Here is an 11,987-nt window from a genome sequence, read left to right on the forward strand (position 1 = left end):
TCTCCCAAGTAGCTGGGATTACAGGTGTCTGCCACCACACCCAGCTAATTTTTGTATTTTTAGTAGAGATGGGGTTTCAATATGTTGGCCAGGCTGGTCTCAAACTCCTGACCTCAAGTGATCTACCCACCTCGGTCTCCCAAAGTGCTGGGATTATAGGAGTGAGCCACCGGGCCCAGCCAATTTAGAGTCTTGATATGTTTTATAATTTGGTTTGCAGATTCGTTTTTAGTGGGAAGTGTTTTCCCTGTCTCCAGTCCACCCATTCTTTCCAATTTAGCAGTTTTGTGAACCCATCTGCATAACCTACTATTCAATAGTGGGAAACCAGTTCAGAAACTTTTGTTAGGGGCTTGGGGTCCTGCCTTGTGGTAATAACGAATGCATAGTTTTTCTCAGATCTTGCCTTTAAGCTAATCCAGATCCTCCTGCCTCTGCTCCAGTTTAATATAGCTCTAGGCAACTGTCATTCATAACTCTTTATAGCCTCCTTCATAGGAAAGAGCCATGTAGCCCTTAATTTCAAGTGATATCCCTGGCTCTAGTGCTCTATCTTGTGTAAAGTTTTATTCTTCCTGTACCTGACACAAACTCCTAAGAGTCCCACAGCTTTAGCGTCTCTCAATATTTTGCAATTATGTTCTCTTTGTAGTTCATGAAACATGTCTCTTAAGCATGATTATGTCCTTTTAGTTTCTTTTTTTATGTTTCCTGTCACATATAAGTGTTTGTAGCTGGAGTCAGGGGAATGGTGCCTGATGTCTACCCTGTCCTGTTATCATTTACATTCTAGCTCTCCTTGAAGGAATTGTGCTCATCTCACTGGACACTTTCCCTCTTTCTCTACCAGTCTAATTTGGGAATGTCACCTTATGAGATTTGAGTTCCTTCAAATGAGCCCAAGAGGATGATCATTGTTCCTCAGATGGAAGGAATTGGTCTGGTCCATGTCCATACACTCTTTAACCCCAGTTAAATACCTGAAAAGTATGTGTACACTATTCTCTATTGACAATGGTGCACTAGCATCATTTCATACAATCAATTGGAACTTCCTGTCTATTTAAATCCACTGAGTTAATAATAGATGGGTACATCCTCTCTGCCTTAAAAAACTTGATACTTCACAAGGTCTGGAAAACTGATTTTCCTGAACCTTGATTGAGTGGATTAGAGTGAGCACCTGGAGGGTTAGGTTCTCCTTTGTTTTCACCTGGTGAACTGACCATTACACAAGCAATCTATTCCCTTAGTGGAAACTGAAGAATATATATGAGGCTCCTTGAAAGGGCAAAATGGACATTTATCTTCAAGCTGTATCTGTGTTACAAAAATGCTGTTTTTACTTAGGTTATATGTTTACACTGGTAGAGTTTTGAGTAGGCTAATGGAATGTGGCTGCGAGATACAGAATGTATTATAAGAAAGAGTCAGTAACTGGCTGATAACACACCAAGCTGGTAACCCATAGCAACAATCACCACTCTCAAACAGCAGTTTCAAAAATATTTAAGAATTTGACCACCACTTTTTCAATACCATTTCTCCAGAATACTTATATGGATTTATTTGCATAGCAAAGATGAAAAAGAGAAGAAGGTATTAATGGAGAACAGAGAAACAGATATAAATAGAGAACAGAAACAGATAATAAAAGCTCTAGTCAAGAATCTCCCACTTCAAGTGCATCACATAATTTCTGTCTACAAAGTAGAAATGCTAATATTTGCCATATCTTCAACTGATAAATACTCTTTGAACAACTAAAGACTCAACATCAATACAGTATAGTCCTATTTTTACTAACATTTTTCAAAGCTTTCTACAATTTTTATTCCATTTGAAAATAATTGCTTAATTACATGAAAAGACATGAATACCTGACCAAAATAAGGTTTCACACGCTGTGAAATTCACATAGAGCTGCCCCATGAATTTACAGAGGGAATAAATTGGACCTATAAACTTGGAGCCTGAGGTCAGGTTTATTCCAATCTAAAGCTTTTTCCAACTGTAAGGAAAAATTTAGCCTTGTTTTATGAGATGAAAAAGTCATCAAACATACTGCTCTTACACAACCGAGTGACTCAAAGTGCTATTTCTCTCAGCAATTATCATATGAGCTACAGGAATCAAATGAATTCAGGGGATGCTAGGGGCCACTGTAAAAGGCCAGTGCTGGTGTTTTAAATGAAATCACTGAGCATTGTCAAATGAAGACTTACATTATGAACAGTGCTAGCATTTGAAAAGGCACCATGTCTCTGGCTACCTATTTATCACCCACATGGGTTGGGAGTGGAGGAGGATGGGTTTAGACTAGTTGCTTTCTCCATTTTTTTTTTAGCATGCTTATTTTTAAAACATCTTCAAGGGTCGTTAATGATTGGTGACTGCAAATTTGCCAAATTCAGTGGTCTCTCCTCAAACCTAATCTACTGTAATGTCTCTGACGCATAAATGACACTCGTTTCAAAACACCTAATACATCTGGCCAGTAAGGACACAGACTTGCCAGATACTTACCTCTGATAATCTTAGATCTACTCATACGTTCCTACTATCATCTCTATGTTGAAGACTCCCAAAACTAAATGTCTAGCCCCAACCTCTCTGCAATCTTTACATTCACATTTCTAAAAGCCCCAATCTTTAAATTTACATTTCTGAAAGTTTCACTGAAACAACCTGTCAACTCAGCATGTCTCTGAACACTCTACGTGGGAACCACCTGTTAACTCTCCATTTAGTAACAGTGTTAAGTCTTCATGTAGTGCTTCTTATAATCAAATCTTCTCTTCTGGTTCTTGTTGTTATTTTTCTTTCTGTTTTTCATTACCTTCATTCAGGTCTCTGTTATTTTCACCGACACTACTACAATCACCTCCTAACTGTTCTCAACAGCTCCTCTTTGCCAGCCTGATGAATTCAAAATCCCAGGAATATGGCTAGGATTCCCGTGTGCACACACACTTTCCCTGACTAGATTTGTCTACCTCAGCTCCTCCACACACTCTCAACACTCCTATGAAAACAAGCCACTTGTTAGTCCCTAAATCACTGATTGTCCCCTCTGACATTGCTGATGTCTATTCTTCAAGAGTTTCCACGATTGCCTCCTGTTATGGACTGAATCGTGTCCCCCTGAAATTCATCTGTTGAAGCCCTAATCTCCGGTGTGACTATATTTGGAAACAGAGCCTTTAAAGAAGTAATTAAGGTTAAATAAAGTCATAAGTGTTGGTCCCTTATCCAATATAGCTACTGTCTGTGTAAGAGGAAGAGACACTAGAAGCGGGCATGCACAGAGGACTGGCCATATGAGGACACAGTGAGAAGGCAGCCACAGCACAAGCCACAGAAAGAGGCTCACAGAGAAACCAAATCTGCTGGCACCCTGATCTTGGGCTTCTAGGCTCCAGAATTGTAAGAAATAAGTTTCTGTTTTTTAAGCCACCCAGTCTGTGGTATTTTGTTTTGGAAGACCAAACAGACTTATACACTACCTCTGCCATGAAATCCTTCTGAATGAACTGTCCGCTCAGTGAAGCCCTTTAACACTTTCTTCTGCACTGCTTTCATGGTACTCCTTTTTTTTTTTTAAACTTTTTGACTTACAGTAATTTTAGAAATAACAGAAAAGTTACAGAAATAGAATAGAGTTCTTGAACGTCCTTCACGTAGCTTCCTCTGTTAACATATTACAAAACCAGGAAAGGAACATTGGTACAATACTATCAACTATAGACCTCATTCTAACTTCACCACCTTTTTCTCTGATGTCCCTTTCCTGGTCCAGAGCAATAGAGAAGCCCACGCTGCATTTGGTTGCCCAGGCTCCTTAGACTCCCTCACTCTGTGATACCTCCTGAGTCTTTTCGTGTTTTTCATGACCTTTACATTTCCGAAAAGTACTGGACAGCTACTTTGTAGGCTGGCTCTCAGTTTGAGTGATGTTTTCACATGATTCAATTGAGATTATGCCCTCTTGACAAGAACATCATAGAAGTGAGGTTGTACCCTTCTCAGGACATCATGGTGATGGTGGCCAGGAAAATGGTGCCAATATGTCTTATTTGGGTTGATGGTAACCAGAATTCTTCACTGTACAGTCACTATTTTCCTTTTATAATTAATAAATAGCTGGAGGGAGATCATTTTAAATTATGCAAATATTCCATTTCTCATCAAACTTTTGCCCGTGAATTTTAGCTTCCAACAATGAATCTTGCCTACAACAATTACTACTGCAATGTATACCCAATGGTTATTATTTTATTTTTCTCACACTTCTACTTCATTAATCGGATTTCTTCTATAAGGAAATGTTTTCCTTTCTCCCTCATTAATTTATTCAATTATTTAAATCAGTATGGACTCATGAATATTTATTTTATGTGTTATAATCCATCACTATAATTATTTACTTTGTTCCTCAAATTGTTTCAGCTCTGGCCTTTGGTTCTGGAGCTTCTTAAATTTGGCTGCTTGTCCCTCTCTATCTTTAAAGCCAGCAATGGCTGATTAGGTTTTTCTCACATTGCTCACTCTGACACTGACTCTCCTATCTCCCTCTTTCACTTATAGTGAGTTTTATGATTATATTGGACCCACATAGATAATTGAAAAGAATCTCGATTTTAAAGTGAGCTAGCTGATCAGCAATCTCAATTCCACCTGCAACTTTAATTCCCCCTTGCCATGTAACATAACACACTCATAGGTTCTGGAAATTAGGACATGTATATTTTGAGAGGGGTGAGCATTTATCTGTCTCCCACAATACTTATGCTTCCATTCTAATCCAACACTTCAAGGTTCACTCTAGCCTTCCCCTTTCTTTATTTGAAACTTCTTTCTCTGACAGTGAGAAACCTGGCTCTCATTAGCTATGACATACTTACTTATTTGCTCAATCCTTATACACACATTAGTTTCAGAACTGCTGCCCCATACCCTCTGAGAAAAAAAACTCAGTAACTATAATACAGTATTTATGCACAGTTCTATTTGTTTAATCTCCGATATACGGCCAAAATGCTGTTTCCCAAAATTACTTAGGTTAGTCTTTCTCTTCCCTACCGCCTTCACTGGGGTTGTATCACTCAATTGCAGCACAGTTAGGTCACTTGTTACTTCTCGTATTCCATTGGGAGGTCTCCCCACATGAAGGTTGATTCTAATTTATTTGTTGGGGGAGTTATATGAGGAACAAAAGGATTTTCATCCAAATATACTCTTACTAGAAAATCAGCAATGTCATATGTGCAAGCCAGGATTTCCTGTTGATAAATAAGAAACCAGCTGCTCAACAATGGTTCAATAAATATGTCCTGCAGAGTTTTCAAATCAGCGGACAACAGGCCAAATACAGACAATAGACCATTTATTTGAAGTGCTATCTTCCAATAATAAGCCACCCTTTTTTACCTCAATAAAACTGCTCATAAAGTTACCAATTTTCACTTGTTTCCTGAAAAATTAACATGCTGTCAATTGGCCCATGTTAAGAAGTGGCTGCCTCCTTCCAACAAATAATAAATTCTTTGATTTACCGCCATCTTTGTATTTCCCAGCCTAGACCACTTCCTTCCTGTTCTGCCTAGGCCCTATATGCATTTGAGTTTGTATCCACTGGTAAAGAGTTTAGCATCAATGCTAATACAGGTGGAGAGCCCTCAAATCCAAGAAAATCAGAAATCTGAAACACTTTCAGTCCTAACTATTTTTGAATAAGAGATACTCAACCTGTAGGTAACCAACTCAGTTTGGATTAACAATTTTTTTTTTTTTTTTTTTTTGAGACAGTCTCGCTCTGTCGCCCAGGCTGAAGTGCAGTGGTGCGATCTTGACTCCTCACTGCAAGCTCTGCCTCCTAGGTTCACGCCATTCTCCTGCCTCAGCCTCCCTAGTAGCTGGGACTACAGGCGCCCCCCACCACGCCTGGCTAATTTTTTTTGTATTTTTAGTAGAGATGGGGTTTCACTGTGTTAGCCAGGATTGCATTAACATTTTTAAAACAGTAGGTAATATTTTTTATTTTAGATGTCAGGAATTTTATTAAGTACTTTATATACATTATATCATTTAAATCTACAAAAAGCACTATGAAGGAGATAAAATCTTCCCATTTTACAAAAGAGAAAACTGAGGCCCAAAGAAGTTAACTTGATTAAGAGCACACTGCTACGAAGTGACACTTTGAACAGGGCTTCAAAGTACTTAAAGGTAACAGATCATGAAAACAGGTAGAGCAATAACATAGAGATTAGAGAAGTCTATGCGTGAAAAGGTCAAAGAAAATCTAGAAAACAGAAAACTTGCAGAAAAATTAAATAGTACAGCAAAGAAAAAAAAACAGAAGAACAGGAAAATAAAGTTATAAGAACACTCAACAACAAGAGCAAAAAGGCAAGACTAGATACAAAGCACAAAGCAAAAAACGCAAGACTAGAAAGGAAGCTAAGGAAGCAAGACCCAAGGCAGCAGCAGCGGAGTGGGGACAGAACCACAGGCACCCTCAGCCCACACACTCACTGGACATAAAGTAATTCTCTAGCTTCCATCACATTGCATTAAATCATTCTTGTTCAACTGATCTGCTTATCTAACTTCATCCATAGCAGTTGTGGATTGTCTGAAATAAATACTTTAGAATGTGGGTGAATGTCAACTGGTCCTGTTTAGCTACTCTATATGCCTCAGTAAAATCCCGTCAGTACCATATAGACTCGCAGTGCTAAATCGTACTCCTCAGTCATTCCCTTGAACCTATTGCCTTTTTGTTTCTAACCCTCCTACTTCCAGTTTGTACTTACCTTTTTGTTTCATTACTGTTATTCTTTGTACTCATTAGTATGCTGCTAAAACGTTTATCAGAAGTCTTCCAAAGGGAAAGAGGGAGGAGAGTGGGAGGGAAGGAAGAAGGGAGAAAGGGAGGATAAGGAAAGAGAGAAGGAAGGGGGAAAGTAGAGAAGGCAAGAAAGGAGAAAAGAAAGAAAATTTCTCATTTGTAGCATTTGCCAATTCCCAGGGTGTAAACACTCCAGCCATGCTGATTTCAAGCTACCTTTGTGATGTCACTGAAAAAAGACTTGGGAAGAGATGTGCAGTAAAACATCACTTTATAGGATTTCCATCATACCTTACATATACAAAAGATGTATTAATAGTATAGATAATAGTAAAATGTAGAGAAATAGACATCAGTTTGAAGTGTTTATTATTTTGTTTCTAATATAATGTATTTAATCATACTTGATATTATTTGATTTTTCATAATGGCTGTGTTTTACAGTCAGCTAACAAAATACCTGAAAATTTAACAATGGGTTCTCACGAGCCAGCGTCAGCCAGCTCAAGCACATCGCTGCTTATAATTTCAAACTTCGAGAGGACATGAAACATTTAGGTGGACTAAAGACCTTCTTTTCTGTTTTTTATAATTAATTTTTTTTTTTTTTTGAGACTGAGTCTTACTCTGTCACCCAGACTGGAATGCAGTGGTGCAATCTCAGCTCACTGCAACCTCTGCCTCCTGGGTTCAAGTAATTCTCCTGCCTCAGCCTCCTGAGTAGCTGGGACTACAGGCACGCGCCACCACGCCTGGCTAATTTTTGTATTTTTTGTAGAGACAGGGTTTCACCATGTTGGCCAGGCTGGTCTTGAACTCCTGACCTCAAGTGATCTACACGCCTTGGCCTGCCAAAGAGCTAGGATTACAGGAGTGAGCCACCGTGCCCAGCCCTTATAATTAATTTTTGACACTGAAGATCTCCATTCCCTGAGACTGCCATGAGGAAGGAGAATTTTAATTTCAGTCTTTTCTTTGTACTACCTCTACCATAGGTTGTGTCACCCAGTTCTGAGATCTTTCAAAGCACTGGAAGAGAACCGCCAGGTTCTCAGCTGTCAGTGCAAACAGGTGTCACTGAGATATCCATTGTCCTAGCTCACATAATGTCCAGGTCAGTGTCTTTCTGTTCCTCTGACCTGTTTTGACACTAAAATCTTTGCCGTAGCTGCCTGCGTCTCCATCTGCTAAGGAGACTCCCCCAACCCCTCTGAGGTGACGTTTTCCAGCAGCACTGCCAGAGAACAGGGTGAAGGGCCCTGCATTCCAGGACCCACAATAGCTCTGTTTTTCTTTCCTGTCTCCCCATTTCCAGGAGAATTGTTTTCCACTCCGGGAAGGATATTTCTGGAAGAAAATTCCAGACTTCATGAAAATTTGCCTATTCTGAGACTCCCTTCCCCACTGTGAAGCTGAGGTTTTTTTGAAACAACATCAGAGAAGACGACTCCCGTTATTGCTGTGAATTGCCCTGTCACATCCCTCCCCTGAGATAACACATACCCAGCAACTACCAGCTTAATTGGGGGAAAAGAAAAATGAGGGGAAATATAGTAATAAAATACAGGTAAATATTTTTAAAGGTATTAGAGATTGAGCATCCCTAATCTGAATATCTGAAATCTGAAATCCTCCAAAATCCAAAACTTTTAGAACACTGACTGAGATAGTAACACTTTTGCTTTCTGATGGTTTAGTGTACACAAACTTTGTTTCATGTAGAAAATAATTAAAAATTCTGCATAATATTGCCTTCAGGCTATGTGTGTAAGGTATATATAAAACATACATAAATTTTATGTTTAAACTTGGGTCCCATCCTCATAATATCCCATTATATATATGCAAATGTTCTAAAATTTGAAAAAATCTGAAATTTGAAGTGCTTCTCATCCCAAGCATTTCAGATATGGTGTACTCAGTCTGTCCTCTAGATATGAACTTGCCCCTTGGCATCTTTTGCCTGGCCATGCCTTGAGTAAATACTCCTGCTGGAAGAGGCATAATAGTCAAAATGGCACCCATGCACATTCTAACATCTCTCTCTACTCCCCCTCCACCAGAACAACGAAAAGAGAGTCCTCCTTCTCTCTTCTGGAAGCAGGAGAAATAGGTTTGGCTAAAAAAAATATGAAGTTTAGGGGAGCAGTTAAAAGAAGTATAAAGAACAAAAAGCCATACTGCTTTTCTCTCATAGTAGAAGTTTACCAGTGCATACATATGGCTCTGAAACACATACACAAAGTGACTGCTATCATTCTTAGAGCTGGAGTGCTCTCTTTGGTGTACTAGTCCCACAAAACCCACTCCTCTTCACTGCTCTTCACCCTGTGGGCTCCCCCTCCATTCTCTTCCCTGATTCTTCTCTTCAAAACCTTTCCAGCAGTTTCTGGAAGGTCAATGCAGCCTCATTGAAAACCCCTGCTAAGCTTCTCTCTCCCTCTTATTTATTTATTTATTTATTTATTTATTTATTTATTTATTTATTTTGGGTGGGGGACAGGGTCTCGCTCTTTTGCATAGGCTGAGTGCCATGGCAAAATCACAGCTAACTGCAACCTCCCCATCCCGAGCTCAGGCAATCCTCTCACCTCAGCCTACAGAGTAGCTGGGACTACAGGTATGAGCCACCACACCAAGCTAATTTTTTTTTATTTTTTATTTTATTTTTTTTTTGGTAGAAACAGGGTTTCACCATCTTGCCCAAGCTCATCTCTATTTCCTGGGCTCAAGTGATCCACTGGCCTCAGGCTCCCAAAGCGCTGAGATTACAGGCATGAGCCACCGCACCTTGCTTGCTTTCTCTTTTTTAAAATTTCAACTTTTATTTTAGATTCAGGACTACGTGTGCAGATTTGTTACATGAATAGATTGCACGATGCTGAGGTTTGGGGTACAAATGATCTTGTCACCCAGGCAGTGAGCGTAGTACACAATAGGTAGTTTTTCGGCTCTTGCCCTCCTCTCCCTCCCACCACTCTAGTAGTCTCCAGTTGTTCCCATCCTTATGTCTATGTATACCCAATGTTTAGCTCCCACTTGTAAGTAAGAACATGTGGTATTTAGTTTTCTGTTCTTACATTAATTTGCTTGGGATAATGATCTTTAGCTGCTTTGATGTTGCTGCAAAAGACATGATTTTTTTCTTTTTTATGGCTGTGTAGTATTCCATAGTGTATATGTACCACATTTTCTTTATCCAATCCACGTTGATGGGCACCTAGGTTGACTTCCTGTCTTTGCTATTGTGGATAATTCTGTGATTAACACACATACAATTTATTTTCCTTTGGGTAAATACCCAGTAATGGGATTGCTGGCTTGAATGGTAATTCTGTCTTAAGTTCTTTGAGAAATCTCCAAATTACTTTCCACAGTGGCTGAACTAAGTTATTACATTCCTACCAACAGTGTATAAGTGTTCTCTTTTCTCTACAGCCTAGCCAGCATCTGTTCTTTTTTGACTTTTCAATAATAACCATTCTGACTGGTGTAAGATAGTATCTCATTGTGGTTTTGATTTGCATTTTTCTGATGATTAGTCACGTTGAGCATTTTTGTGTGTTTGTTGGCTATGTGTATGTCTTCTTTTAAGAAGTGCCTGTTTATGTCTTTTGCTCACTTTTTAATGGGGTTATTTGGTTTTTGTTCATTGAATTGTTTATGTTCCTTATAGATTCTGGATATTAGACCTTCAAATTCATAGCTTGTAAATATTTTATCTCATTCTGTAGGTTGTTTGCTTACTCTATTGATAGTTTCTTTTGCTGTCCTGCTGAGGTTCTTATTCCAGCTATAGAAGAGCTGGGCTTGGAAGCTCCTCAGGCCAGATCCAGCAGCATAGTTCTCTCATGTTGCAAGATTACAGTGCAGTGCATCTCTTGGTGTTCCTTCAGCCTCCCATGCTTCCCCCTGGCCTCTCAGGTCAGTTCACTTCAACATTTATTTCCTGAATGCCTTCTGTGAATAAGGCATTTATGTAGTCACTGAGAATTCAAAGATGAATACAACACAACTGTGCTCTCTTGCTACTCACAGCTTATAATATGGTCAGTTCTTCAGAGGAAGAGGAAAATTTCATCTGGCCTCAAATCTCAGTGATGACATTTGTGGGAACATAATGTCTGAAGTAAAGACTAAGTAGAAGTCTGACAAGCAAAAAAAGAAAAACAGACAAAGACACTCCAGGCAACAGAAACAACCTGAGCAGAAGCACCGAGGTATGACAAAAAACATAGAGAGGAAAGGCTTCCAAAAGTAACAGAGATTCACTGGAAGCTCCACAGAAAAACGGGCGGTGCAAAAAATTAGGCAACAGGGAGAATGGGGTTAGGCCATGTACCATCATATTCATCATTATACAGTGATTGGACTTGGAAAGGCAGAAGAGAAGCAAGAGCCAGCTTCTCTTGTAAACAGAAAAGCTGTCTGGGCGTGGTGGCTCATGCCTGTAATCCCAGCACTTTGGGAGGCCGAAGCGGGCAGATCACGAGATCAGGAGATCGAGACTATCCTGGCTAACACGGTGAAACCCTGTCTCTATTAAAAATACAAAAAATATTAGCCAGGCATGGTGGTGGGTGCCCGTAGTCCCAGCTACTCAGGAGGCTGAGGCAGGAGAATGGTGTGAACCCGGGAGGCAGGGCTTGCAGTGAGCCGAGATCTTGCCACTGCACTCCAGCCTGGGCGACAGAATGAGACTCCATCTCAAAAAAGAAAAGCTAAGGACCAGGTGTTTTTCAGTGACTTACCCAAGGTCACATCCTTAGGGGCAGAGTTTAGGCAGTGTTCCAGGTCTTCTACTTCTAAATCCAACAATATTCAGGGAGCTCTTCATTATCTGATCCCTGTCCACCTACCACTTTCTATGGTGATACCCAGTTCCCAGCCTTGCTGTCCTTCTTCTCCTCCGGCACATTTGTCTTCGTATTTTGGAGCCTTTGCCTACACTTATCCCACTTAAAAGCCTTTCCCTCACTTAACCTTCTCAAATTCTGACCAAGAACTGATAACTTGCAACTCATCATTCAAGACCTTACTGAGGAGTCTGCTCCTTTGGAGTCCAGTGTGTGTCCTTCTAATACTCCTTGATATGGTTTGGCTCTGTGTCCCCATCCAAATCTCATCTCGAAAT

Source organism: Nomascus leucogenys, chromosome 22a (genome assembly GCF_006542625.1).
Source record: "Nomascus leucogenys isolate Asia chromosome 22a, Asia_NLE_v1, whole genome shotgun sequence".
NCBI classification, from domain to species: domain Eukaryota; kingdom Metazoa; phylum Chordata; class Mammalia; order Primates; family Hylobatidae; genus Nomascus; species Nomascus leucogenys.